We start from the raw sequence: 13,029 nt of genomic DNA, 5'->3' as shown, positions 1-13,029 counted from the left end.
GGGAGATGCTTCTGAGCCTCCGTCAGCCACCACCACAAGGTGTGAGTCAGTAGATGTGACCCCTCTCAAGTGACAGGCGGCACCTTTGTTTTCTGGGCTGGGAAGTTACTCTGAGGCTCAGAGCAGGTATTCAAGCTGGAGGTGCGGGGGCCGGGGGGAGCTGACCTGAGCTGTCAGAGGGGAGCTAGGGCCCTGCTAGGGCCAGCAGAGAAGAAACACAATCTAAGCTCCTTCAGAATTTGCCAGGCCCACAGCTTACCTGCAACCCTGTAAAAATCTAAAAACTGGCATAAAATGATTACATCTCCTCACTCACAGCAAGAGGCCCCTAATCCTTTCCCACAGGTTTGACTCCCCTCTGGAGACTTCTGTCTATCCAGAGGCCTCTAGTCCCTGTGAGATGACATAGCATTTATAGGCACAGGTCACACTCAGGTCCAGGCCTGCTCTAACCTAGCCCCCAGCTTTGGAAACCCAGCCACCTGCTACCCCAGGTCCAAGACCTGAGTGCTTTGGTCCTGCCCCGTCACCTTATTTGGTCCTCTGCCCCGTCAGAAGTTGATTCGCTGCCACATTCACCCCTCCTGGTATCTTAATTTTCTGCCTGTCATTCCACTTTGGGGCCTGCAGCCCTGTGGCCCTTCACCCTCCCAAGGATTGGGGCTTGTACCCCAGGGCCCAGGACAAAGCCAGACGCTGCTATAACAGTTCTCCTATGCCTCCTCCTACTGGATGGCTCCCGACTCCTTCCTGCTAGAGGTCCCCATGAACAAAGACCCACCCCCTCAGTGGCTCCTTCCTTTGCTGGTCTCATTCCCACGGTTCTGTTTATAATCAATTGATGAGTATTTCTGAGCATGACATGTTCCCCACACCTTACTCTCCCCCCTGGAACACAGACTCCACAGCCAGTTCTGGAGATCCGGGTTGCCATCAGGAGTTCTTTCGAGCTGGATTGCCTCCCAGGGGCCTTGTGGATTTAGCTTTTCTGGGGTGACCTGAGAATTCTGCAAATGACCAGGAGCAAGAACCTCCAGAAAAACTCCTAGGCTGAAAGCGGTCCCATAAGGACAAGCTGGACCACAAGGGGGCAATGTCGGCCAACGGTGCTTCACTGAATTAAGGTCGCCTTCCTCTTGTAGCTTTGAGGGAAGGATGGAACGTTCTTTAGGGGAATAAGTTTATGTTAAGTTACATGAAATGAAAAAGGAGTGTCTGATGAAACATTCAAGGCTTTTGGGGGGACTACTTCAGCATTAGCATAGGGGAGATGTTCCATACCTCATTCAGGACATTCTAGAATACCAGCTCAGGGCAAGCCTAATAGCAGCTATACCATCTAGCTCCTAGCTCACCTGTGGTAATGTGGGGACAAGGATAACAGGCCTATAAGAAGCAGGGTAGGTTTCATGGTTCCAGTGCTTATGTGCAGAAACTGCATTCTTGGAGGGTTCCAATAACTTGCCAGGGTCTTGACTTAGCCAATGGCAGAGCTCGACCCAGGACCCCAGGACCTCAATCCCTGGGTCAGAACATTTTCCAGTGCTCCACTGGGCCCTTCTTGCCACCCCAGAGGAGTTATTCAGAAATTGGTTGAATTTTCAGCCTCAGGGCTGAAAGCCCCTGAGGCCCAAGCTGGAGGGTCTCCACACCCCATTTCCAGCTCTGAACAATCCTAGTCCAGAATTTCATCCTTATGCCAACTCTTCATCGGAGTAGGCCTCCCATCAGGAGCTTCCACCTGGTTAGAGCATAAGGGCACCTGTATTCAGGCTTCACCACTGGTGGGCTTTGCTTCAGTAAGCCCAGTATGTAAAGCCATTGGATTTATAGAAATTAGAGATTGGGAGGGAAGCAGCTTTGTGAAATGATACATATAATTCTTTTAGATAGCAAGGTTCCCACACCCATCACTGTACTTCCCAGGCGTTTAATTTATATCCACTTTTGTGGGGATTCATCTGCTGCTAATTTACTCATACCACAGTAGAGAGATCAAACAAGGAAAGTGGTCAGAAGTAAGGCCTCTGGTTCTGCTTGGAGGCTGTAAGGATGAAAAGGAGAAAATGTAGCTCCTTGACCCTCTGCCACTCTGGCCTACCTACCTCCCACTCACTAGCCAGAAGGGAGCTACAGCTTGATCAGGGCCATCGGCTACACTGACCCTTGACTGCCTCTGCTGTGAGACAGCATGTCCTGCCCTCATCCTGCTCTAGAGGGAAAATGAGACAAGCACCAGGTCACTTAACACAAGACAGCTAGAGATGCACAAAGGACAGTTTCACAGGTGGCAGTAGCTGGGATAGCCCTTGAAGTCTGGAGGGACTTTCCTAGGTAGAGATAAAGGGGAGAGGGGTTTGTAGGCTGAGAAAACTGCCAGCAAAAAGTCAGGAAGGCATGTGAGCTTGAGTGTGCCTAGAGAATGTCGAGAAGCATTGTCCCTCTCCAATCAGATCACATGCTCCACAAAGGTGAGAAGTGCATATGATGAGCCTCGGGATCCAGCACAGGGTCATGAACCTGGAAGGGGCTTGTGAAGTATCGTTCTGGGTGAACTTCTCAAAAGGCAGCACCGTCCCCTGGGGTACTGAGGCAGCTGTGTTGACAGCGAACTGAATTCCTAGCACCTACATGCTATGTCAGTTATCAATTTATTGCCTGTCAACTGTAAATCCACCCTTCATTGCCCAGCTCCTGATCCTGAAGCAAAGCCCTGTAAGCATCTCTCTTGCCAGCTCCTGATATTAAGCTTTGTCAGCAGAGGGCGCTAAAGAGACATTGTACTGTTCATGGGGTTCTCAAGGCAAGAAAACTGAAGTGGTTGGCCATTCCCTTCTCCAGTGGACCACATTTTGCCAGAACTCTCCACCATGACCTGTCCGTCTTGGGTGGCCCTACACGGCATGGCTCAGTTTCCTTGAGTTAGGCAAGGCTGTAGTCCATGTGATCAGATTGGCTTGTTTTCTGTGATTGTGGTTTTCAGTCTGTCTGCCCTCTGATGGAGAAGGATAAGAGGCTTACGGAAGCTTCCTGATGGGAGAGACTGACTGAGGGGGAACCTGGGTCTTACTCTAATGGGCAGGGCCATGCTCAGTAAATCTTTAATCCAATTTTCTGTTGGCACTGGAATGTTAGGTCCATGAATCAAGGCAAATTGGAAGCGATCAAACAGGAGACTGCAAGAATGTAGACATTTTAGGAATCAGCGAACTAAAATGGACTGGAAAGAGTGAATTTAACTCAGATGACCATTATATTTACTACTGTGCCCAAGAATCCCTTAGAAGGAATGGAGTAGCCATCATAGTCAACAAAAGAGTCCAAAATGCAGTACTTGGATGCAATCTCAAAAACGACAGAATGATCTCTGTTCGTTTCCAAGGCAAACCATTCAATATCATGGTAATCCAAGTTTATGCCCCGACCAGTAATACTGAAGAAGCTGAAGTTGAACGGTTCTATGAAGACCTACAAGACCTTTTAGAACTAACACCCAAAAAAGATGTCCTTTTCATTATAGGGGACTGGAATGCAGAAGTAGGAAGTCAAGAAACACCTGGAGTAACAGGCAAATTTGGCCTTGGATTACAGAATGAAGCAGGGCAAAGGTTAATAGAGTTTTGCCAAGAGAATGCACTGGTCATAGCAAACACCCTCTTCCAACAACACAAGAGAAGACTCTACACATGGACATCACCAGATGGTCAACACCAAAATCAGATGGATTATATTCTTTCCAGCCAAAGATGGAGAAGCTGTATACAGTCAGCAAAAACAAGACCGGGAGCTGACTGTGGCTTAGATCATGAACTAAGTGAAGTCGCTCAGTCGTGTCCAACTCTTAGCGACCCCATGGACTGTAGCCTACCATGCTCCTCTGTCCATGGGATTTTCCAGGCAAGAATACTGGAGTGGGCTGCCATTTCCTTCACCATAGGACCTTCTCAACCCAGGGATCGAACCTGGGTCTCCCGCATTGTAGGCAGACGCTTTTACCATCTGAGCCACCAGGGAAGTCCCTATATCAAATCCCTTACAATTATACAGTGGAAGTGAGAAATCGATTTAAGGGACTAGGTCTGATAGACAGAGTGCCTGATGAACTATGGATGGAGATTCATGACACTGTACAGGAGACAGGGATCAAGACAATCTCCAAGAAAAAGAAATGCAAAAAAGCAAAATGGCTGCATGAGGAAGCCTTACAAATAGCTGTGAATAGAAGAGAAGCAAAAAGCAAAGGAGAAAAGGAAAGATATACCCATATGAATGCAGAGTTCCAAAGAATAGCAAGGAGAGATAAGAAAGCCTCCCTCAGTAATCAGTGCAAAAAAATAGAGGAAAACAATGGGATGGGAAAGTTGAGAGATCTTTTCAAGAAAATTAGAGATACCCAGGGGACATTTCATGCAAAGATGGGCACAATAAAGGACAGATGGTACGGACCTAACAGAAGCAGAAGATATTAAGAAGAGGTGGCAAGAATACACAGAACTGTACAAAAAAGATCTTCACGACCCAGATAATCACCATGGTGTGATTACTCACCTAGAGCCAGACATCCTGGAATGTGAAGTCAAGTGGGCCTTAGGAAGCATCACTACAAACAAAGCTAGTGGAGGTGATGGAATTCCAGTTGGGCTATTTCAAATCCTGAAAGATGATGCTGTGAAAGTGCTGCACTCAATATGCCAGCAAATTTGGAAAACTCAGGAGTATTCACAGGACTGGAAAAGTCACTTTTCATTCCAGTCCCTAAGAAAAGCAATGCCAAAGAATGCTCAAACTACCACACAATTGCACTCATCTCACACGCTAGTAAAGTAATGCTCAAAATTCTCCAAACCAGGCTTCAGCAGTACGTGAACCGTAAACTTCCAGGTGTTCAAGCTGATTTTAGAACAGGCAGAGGAACCAGAGATCAAATTGCCAACATCTGCTGGATCATCGAAAAAGCAAGAGAGTTCCAGAAAAAAACATCTATTTCTGCTTTATTGACTAAGCCAAAGCCTTTGATTGTGTGGATCGCAATAAACTGGAAAATTCTGAAGGAGATGGGAATACCAGATCACCTAACCTGCCTCTTGAGAAACCTGTATGCAGGTCAGGAAGCAACAGTTAGAACTAGACATGGAACAACAGACTTGCTCCAAATAGGAAAAGGAGTACATCAAGGCTGTATCTTGAAACCCTGCTTATTTAACTTATCTGCAGAGTACATCACGAGAAACGCTGGGCTGGATGAAGCACAAGCTGGAATCAAGATTGCTGGGAGAAATATCAATAACCTCAGATATGCAGATGATACCACCCTTATGGCAGAAAGTGAAGAACTAAAGAGCTTCTTGATGAAAGTGAAAGAGGAGAGTGAAAAAGTTGGCTTAAAGCTCAACATTCAGAAAACTAAGATCATGGCATCTGGCCCCATCACTTCATGGCAAATAGATGGAGAAACAGTGGAAACAGTGACAGACTTTATTTGGGGGGGGGGGGCTCCAAAATCACTGCAGATGATGATTGCAGCCATGAAATTAAAAGACACTTGTGCCTTGAAGGAAAGTTATGATCAACCGAGACAGCATATTAAAAAGCAGAGACATTACTTTGCTAACAAAGGTCCATCTAGTCAAGGCTATGGTTTTTCCTGTGGTCATGTATGGATGTGAGAGTTGGACTGTGAAGAAAGCTGAGTGCCAAAGAATTGATGCTTTTGAACTGTGGTGTTGGAGAAGACTCTAGAGAGTCCCTTGGACTGCAAGGAGATCCAACCAGTCCATTCTGAAGGAGATCAGCCCTGGGATTTCTTTGGAGGGAATGATGCTGAAGCTGAAACTCCAGTACTTTGGCCACCTCATGGGAAGAGTTGACTCCTTGGAAAAGACTCTGATGCTGGGAGGGATTGCGGGCAGGAGGAGAAGGGGACAACAGAGGATGAGATGGCTGGATGGCATCACTGACTCAATGGATGTGAGTCTGAGTGAACTCTGGGAGTTGGTGATGGACAGGGAAGCCTGGCGTGCTGCCATTCATAGGGTCGCAAAGAGTCGGACATGACTGAGCAACTGAACTGAACTGAACTGAACTGATGCTGGGAAAGATTGAAGGCAGGAGGAAAAAGGGAGGACAGAAGATGAGATGGTTGGATGGCATCACTGACTCAATGGACATGGGTTTGGGTAAACTCTGGGAGTTGGTGATAGATAGGGAGTTGTGCTTCAGTCCATGGGATCGCAAAGAGTCGGACACAACTGAGTGACTGAACTGAACTGAACTGAAGAGACATTAGAGGAAGAAAGGGCTCCTCTCCTGGCTCTGGTGCTCTCTGCTTTCTTCTTCCTCTCTCAGTGCTGGGTGTGGTACTCATCTCCAGAGAGTCTCAGGGGCATCTTAGGAGAAGCTTGTCCCAACAGGTTTCCTAGCTAAGGTTCTCCAATGACTTCCTGGAAAGTTTAACACCAGCTTCTAGGCACCTTCCAGGTGAGATTTGTTGGCACCCCATGGTCAGTTTCCAGCTTGACCTTGACCTCAGTGAACAAGGCTCTATGACTCCAGCCACATCCTCTCCAGCAAGATCGGAATCTTAGCCTCTGAGAGGCACTGCTCCCAAATTCACTCCTGTATTATTTAGAGTTGTCTTTACTCCTGAGTAGCCAATTTCCTGTCACTAGTTAATAATTCTTTACATTCTGCCTTCCCTGTTAGAATTTCTGTGTGGCTTCTGTCTTCTGATGAGGCCCTGACTGATCAAATGCTCATATGGATGCTGTGGGGCTACACTCCTCAGGCCTGCAAGTCTTGTTATGGCCCAGTCTGCAGGCCAAAGAAAGAGCCTGGAAACAGAGACAGAGCTGTTAATATCAATGGTTTGTTGGGCAGGGGATCTTACACACCTGAAGTGAGGGAGGCTACCATTTATAGGTGGAATTGATGTCAGGTTGGTTCATCAGTTACCAGGGAAATCAGCTGCTGGGGTACAGCCCTCACAGCCCCTTTCATTAACAAGCATCACAAGGGTGGACATTTCCCTGTAATAAACTAGCGGGTGGACCTGTTCTGGACTAAGGATTAGAACAGTCACTAGCTTGGGCAAGGGGCAAACACGTAGGCAGTTAGCGGTGAAGTTCCCTGATTAGGAGGTTTGGATAGTCAGGTAAGGAGGGTGCAGGGAAAGCGGGGACTGGTGGGCAAGGGGACATGCAGAGAGCAAGCCATACACATGCCTTCTTGTACATCCTGGCACACACCCTGGGGGCATGTGTCCTTACGTCAGACACACCCAGCAAATCCTCTGAGCATTTAGGTCTCCTCTTCCCCTTGCATACTGACTGTATATCAGCCAGGGTTCAGTCAGGAAAATAGAAACTGCTCTTTATTTCCACCAGGAAGGGTTTTAATACAGGGACTCTGGTGCTTAAGTCCAGGCCTCACCTGATCCTACCTGCAGGCGACTAAGCCTTTCTGAAACTCAGTTACTACTTCTGTGAAGACAGAGATAATCATAGCACCTAACTCATAGGATTTCTCTGAAAAATTACACAAAATGATCCATGAAAAGTTCCCAGTACCTGGTGGCTGGTTAGCGCCTGATCATTGTAAACTATTGTTGGTGTTACTATTCAGTTCAGTTCAGCTGCTCAGTCGTGTCCGACTCTTTGCGACCGCATGGACTGCAGCATGCCAGGCTTCCCTGTCCATCATCAACTCCTGTAGCTTACTCAAACTCATACAATCCTCTAAATGTAGCACACCCGAGCTGAAATGTCTCAGAATCCCAGCAGTCTGCAGCTGAGGCAGCCAGAAAGGGAAGAGGACATGTTGGCAGTTGAACATCTGTGGCCAGTGGAAGTGAAGGCAACCCCAGATGGGAGAGGGGGCACAGAGGGAGGGGATGGCATGTAGGATGGGCATGACCCAGTGTCTTAAAGATGCCTACCTGTCTTCAACTAGAACAGATTACACAGCCTAAACTTCCTTTCACCCGTATTGAGCAAACCTCTCTCTTCCAGACACTTTTAATTTTTTTAATATAAATTTATTTATTTTAATTGGAGGTTAATTACTTTACAATATTGTATTGGTTTTGCCATACATCAATATGAATCTGCCACAGGTATACATTGTTCCCCATCCTGAACCCCCCTCCCTCCAAAAATTTTAACTGAAAACATGTTATTGCACATTGCTTTTTAAAAAAAAAAAAAAAGCTTACGAATACAAAACGCTATACAGTTAGGAATATCTCTGTCCTATCCCAAATTCTCAATCCCTCCATCCTCCCACCTCAGGCACAGCCATCAGGAACCAGTTTCTTTTATGGCTTTACAGGCATAGTCTAGGCATATACCAGTATAATATGTTTTCCTATTTTTAATATACAGGAAAAGCACTGCTTTTGCTTTTCCACTGAGTAATATATCTTAGAGAGCATTCCATAATTGTGCTAATGCATCTACTTTATTTGTTATTTTTTTCTTTAGTCTTATTCTTTTAAAAATCTGCATAGTATTCTTGGTATGGATACAGCACTAACCAGATTGCTTCTAGTGGAAATTTAACTTTTTTCCAGTCTTTTGCTATTATAAGCAATGTTGTAATACACATCCGTGTACACCCGTCTTTCTTTTATGTGAAGTAGAAAATCATCTTACCTCTTAGAGTTGGAGCCTGAAAGACCATCCTATGGTCTAGTATAAACACATCAGGGAAGGAGACGGGAAGCCCGCATTCCCGTCGTAGCTCAACCACTAACGTCCTCTGCACTCAGACACTGATCACTTCATCTTTCTGTGTGACTCAGGTTCCTTGCTCATCAGGAAGCAATAATTACACCTGCTTTAAATGGCCTCATCAGGCATTCTGAGAATCAAATGAGATAATGGGCATGGAAGTCTGTGAATGCCATACTAATATACATACACATCTCTCATTGGGTTAATTTGCCAAAACAATTGACACTTTACTATATGAATCTGTCCATCAACTTTCAACATGGTGCCTGCTGCACCCAAGGGACCTTCTAAGGGAAACTGACCCCCCACACACCCTCAGCTGCTGCTTAGGAGCCACCCAAGGCTCCTGGCCACTGTTCTGTATGGCCCTGCCTCCCCATCCCTCCACTTTTCCACTGCCCGCCCAGCTGGGCTGGACATCTTTCCAATCTACGGCTGCCCAGCAGCTAGAATGAGACGCTCTGCCCACATAGAGACGAAGCAGGTCATTCTGATTCCTGCTTTTGGGAAAGTCAACTAGGAAATCATGATGACTAGGACAGTTAAGACAAACACAACACTGACTGCATAGAGAGAGGCCAGGCAGTCAGGGCTGTGAAGGGTTATGAGAAGCTCAAGTTACAATATGCTGAAATTGAGAGGAAGCAGAAACCTTACATACATTAAAGCTATGAGATAAGGGGAAAAGTGAGAAAGGATGTTGATTAAAGTGAGAGGACACAGAGAAGCAGAAACATCAGAGCCAGCCAAGCAACAATGACAAAGCACATGAAGGCACACCAGTGCTGGCTGCTGAAGGCAGCACAGTCCCGGGGGGCTCCCATGCGATCCTATCTCCTTGTTCCCTCAAGAGGCTTTACTATAGCCTCCCTTCCCTCGGCTCAGTGGAGGAGGGGAGATTCTTTCCGTGGTGAAGAAGTGCCAAACCAACCCAAAGCTCATGACAGCTATCTCCTCAGCTTCCTATAAAGTCCCCTAAGGACAGGTATGTGCAGTTCTTACCTTGGGACGGGGGAAATGAGAGTACATCTTGCTTGCTTGGAATATACTGCTTTGCTTAATGAATTCATGCAGTTTCTTGGAGGACAACCTCCTAGGGAAAGGGCAAGATGCAGAAGGGCAGAGAGCAGAAATGGAAAGACAAATGGATAATAATTATCAGCCAAGACTTTGCTCATGCTGATCCTCTTGCCCAAATCCTACCTGCCCTTCATGTCACCTCTTCCACCAAACCTTCCCCCAGCTGCTCCAATCAGAGCAGCACCAACCTTCTTGACTACAACAGGAGATTGTTTTATGGGCCCCAACTCTTCTTACTGCCTCATATCGACACTTTTAACACTATGTCTTCACAGTTCTTCCCACTAAAAGGATGGAGTACATTTCCCCATCATCTGACTTTGAGTTTGGTCAAAGCCAAAGCCAATAGCATAAGATAGAAGTAATGGTATGCCAATTCAAAGACCTCTTGTACTTCTCCCATTGCCATGAAAAGAGCATGTCAAGGCCAGCCCACCAGCCCCAAGAAGAGGAAGAAGCTGCCTTGACCAAGCCCCCAGAGGAGCCTAGCCTAGATCAGTCAACTCTCAGATGTCTGAGTTAAATAAATGTTTATTGTTGTTACATCACTGAGATTTTATGGTTGTTTGATATACAATTGATACAGCTACACTTACCACTTATTATACACTTGAGTACCCGGTGATTTTTAATAGCAGCTCATTAGTCATATATAATTGTTTCTCTGGGCAGGTCTCTCCTAGTTAAGACCATCAGATTTAGCAAATGAAAACACAGGATCCCCAGTTACAATAAATTTGAATTTCAGATAAATGACAAAGAATTCTTTAATATAAACATGTCCCATGCAAATTTCAGAACCTATTTATACTAAAAATTATTCATCTAAAATTCAAATTTAACTGGACACCCTTAAATAGATTTATCTGGCAATCCTACTCCTAGTGCTTGACTCAGGGTCAACATCTAACACAATAACTGTGAGATAGTTCCCATGGTCACCATCATAAGGAAAGGCCATGGTTCAGATAAAGATTTGCAACGGGGAGTTCCCTGGTGGCCTAGAGGTTAGTATTTTGAGCTTTCATTGATGTGGCCTGTGTTCAGTCCCTGGTTGGGGAACTAAGATACTGCAAGCTGCCTGGCATGGCCAAAAACCACCTTTCAAGAAGGTAGAAGTTGAACACTTTCTTCTCTCCAGTGACAAACCATCTTGTAATGGAGATGGTGTGGTTATCATTTTCATAGCCCCTGTATAGGAGGTACTGGGCAAAGACAGTAGCTTAGTTTCACATCAATGCTACAGCACAGCATAGCGCTTGGGCACTCAGTGGTGTCCGTGTCTGACTCTTGCAACCCCATGGACTGAAGCCTACCAGGCTCCTCTCTCCATGGGATTTTTCAGGCAAGAGTACTGGAATGGGTTGCCATTTCCTCCTCCAGGGGATCTTCCTGACCCAGGAATCGAACCCACGTCTCCTGTGTCTCCTACATATAGGCAGGTTCTCTGCCTGCTGAGTCACTGGGAAAGCCACAGGGCAGGGGAGTGGGCAAATCCTTATCCCTCCACAAATGAGCACACGGAACCCCAGAGATGTGAAATAACTTTCCCTTGGACATCCAGCTAGACACCAGTAGCAAAGCTAGAATTCAAATGCAGCCCTTTCTCTCTCCATACGCAACCCTGCCTCCAACTACCAACAATGTTTTTTGTCATCTCCATAAAGCTGAAGACAACAAATATTCCCCAGCACCCAATCTCTTTACTGTTCCCACTCAATGTGTTCGAGGAATAATCGAGGCTGTATCAGTTTGCTAAGACTGCCATAGCAAAGCACCTTAGACTGGGTGGCTTAAATGACAGTGGTTTATCTTCTCACAGTTCTGGAAGCTAGATGTCCAAGGTCAAGGTGTCAGCACAGTTGGTTTCAGCTAAAGGTTGTGAGGGAAGGATCTGTCCCAGGCTTTTGATGGCTAATTTTCTGTATCACCTTGACTAGGCCCTGCGAAGAAGGCAATGGCACCCCACTCCAGTACTCTTGCCTGGAAAATCCCATGGTGGGCTGCAGTCCATGAGGTTGCTAAGAGTCGGACACGACTGAGTGACTTCACTTTCACTTTTCACTTTCATGCATTGGAGAAGGAAATGGCAACCCACTCCAGTGTTCTGGCCTGGCGAATCCCAGGGATGGCGGAGCCTGGTGGGCTGCCGTCTATGGGGTCGCACAGAGTTGGACACAACTGAAGTGACTTAGCAGCAGCAGTAGCAGCAGGCCCTGGGATGCCCAATATCTGGTTAGACATTATTTCTGAGTATGTCTGTGAGGATGCTTCTGGAAGAGATCAGTATTTGAATTGGTAGACTGGATAGATTAAGTAGCCTGTTTCAGTGTGGATGGGTATCATCTCATCCTTGGAAGGCCTGAATGGAGAAAAAAGGCAGAGGAAAGCTGAACTGATTCTCTCTGCCTGAGATATCAGTCTTGGACCAGGACTTATATCAGCAGCACTCCTGGTTACTAGGCCTTCAGACTCAGGCTGGAAGTTATACAACAGCTTTCAGGAGTCTCCCCCTTTCTGACAGCAGATCGTGCCACTTCTCAGCTTCCATAATCACCTGCTCCCCTTCTTAATAAGTTCTATTTGAACGTATAAGGTGGGGCTCCTGTTGGTTCTCTGGAGAGCTCTAATATGAGACCTCTCTCTTTGGTCTTTAGACAACCATCTTCTCCCTCATCTTCACACCATCTCCTCAGGTGCACATCTGTGTTTACGTTTCCTCAGTCATACTGGATAAGACATCAGTCATACTGGATAAGGACCCACCCTAATGACCTCATTTTAACATAATCACCTCTGTAAAGACCCTTATCTCTTCATGAAGTCACATTCTAAGGTACTGGGGGCTAGGACTTCAACATATGAGTGTGGGGGGTGGGCGTGAGAGGACAAAATCAGGCCCATAACAAGGTTTGTGGAGCTAATTATGACTCCTCTCAATACAGCCTGCATTTAAAAGAGGAACTTCAAGAGAAGAGACTTCAAATGATGGAATTCTGGATTTCAAGTGGGGGAATTCTAGTTTTTAAAGTGGTCCCTAGGGGTGTTGAAGGCCCACCCTGTAGTTCTTCATAAAAGGCACCTCAAAGTTATCTCTGCCACAGGGGCCCTAGCAACTGGTGGAATGTGGGTTATTATGAGGACAGGCGATTGTGATGGCGGCCAGGCTGTGGAATCTTGTGAGGCCAAATGTTAATGCCTCAAAAAATGTCCTTTGGCC

Source organism: Ovis canadensis, chromosome 3, assembly GCF_042477335.2.
Source record: "Ovis canadensis isolate MfBH-ARS-UI-01 breed Bighorn chromosome 3, ARS-UI_OviCan_v2, whole genome shotgun sequence".
NCBI classification, from domain to species: Eukaryota; Metazoa; Chordata; class Mammalia; order Artiodactyla; family Bovidae; genus Ovis; species Ovis canadensis.
This window is presented reverse-complemented; position numbering follows the sequence as displayed.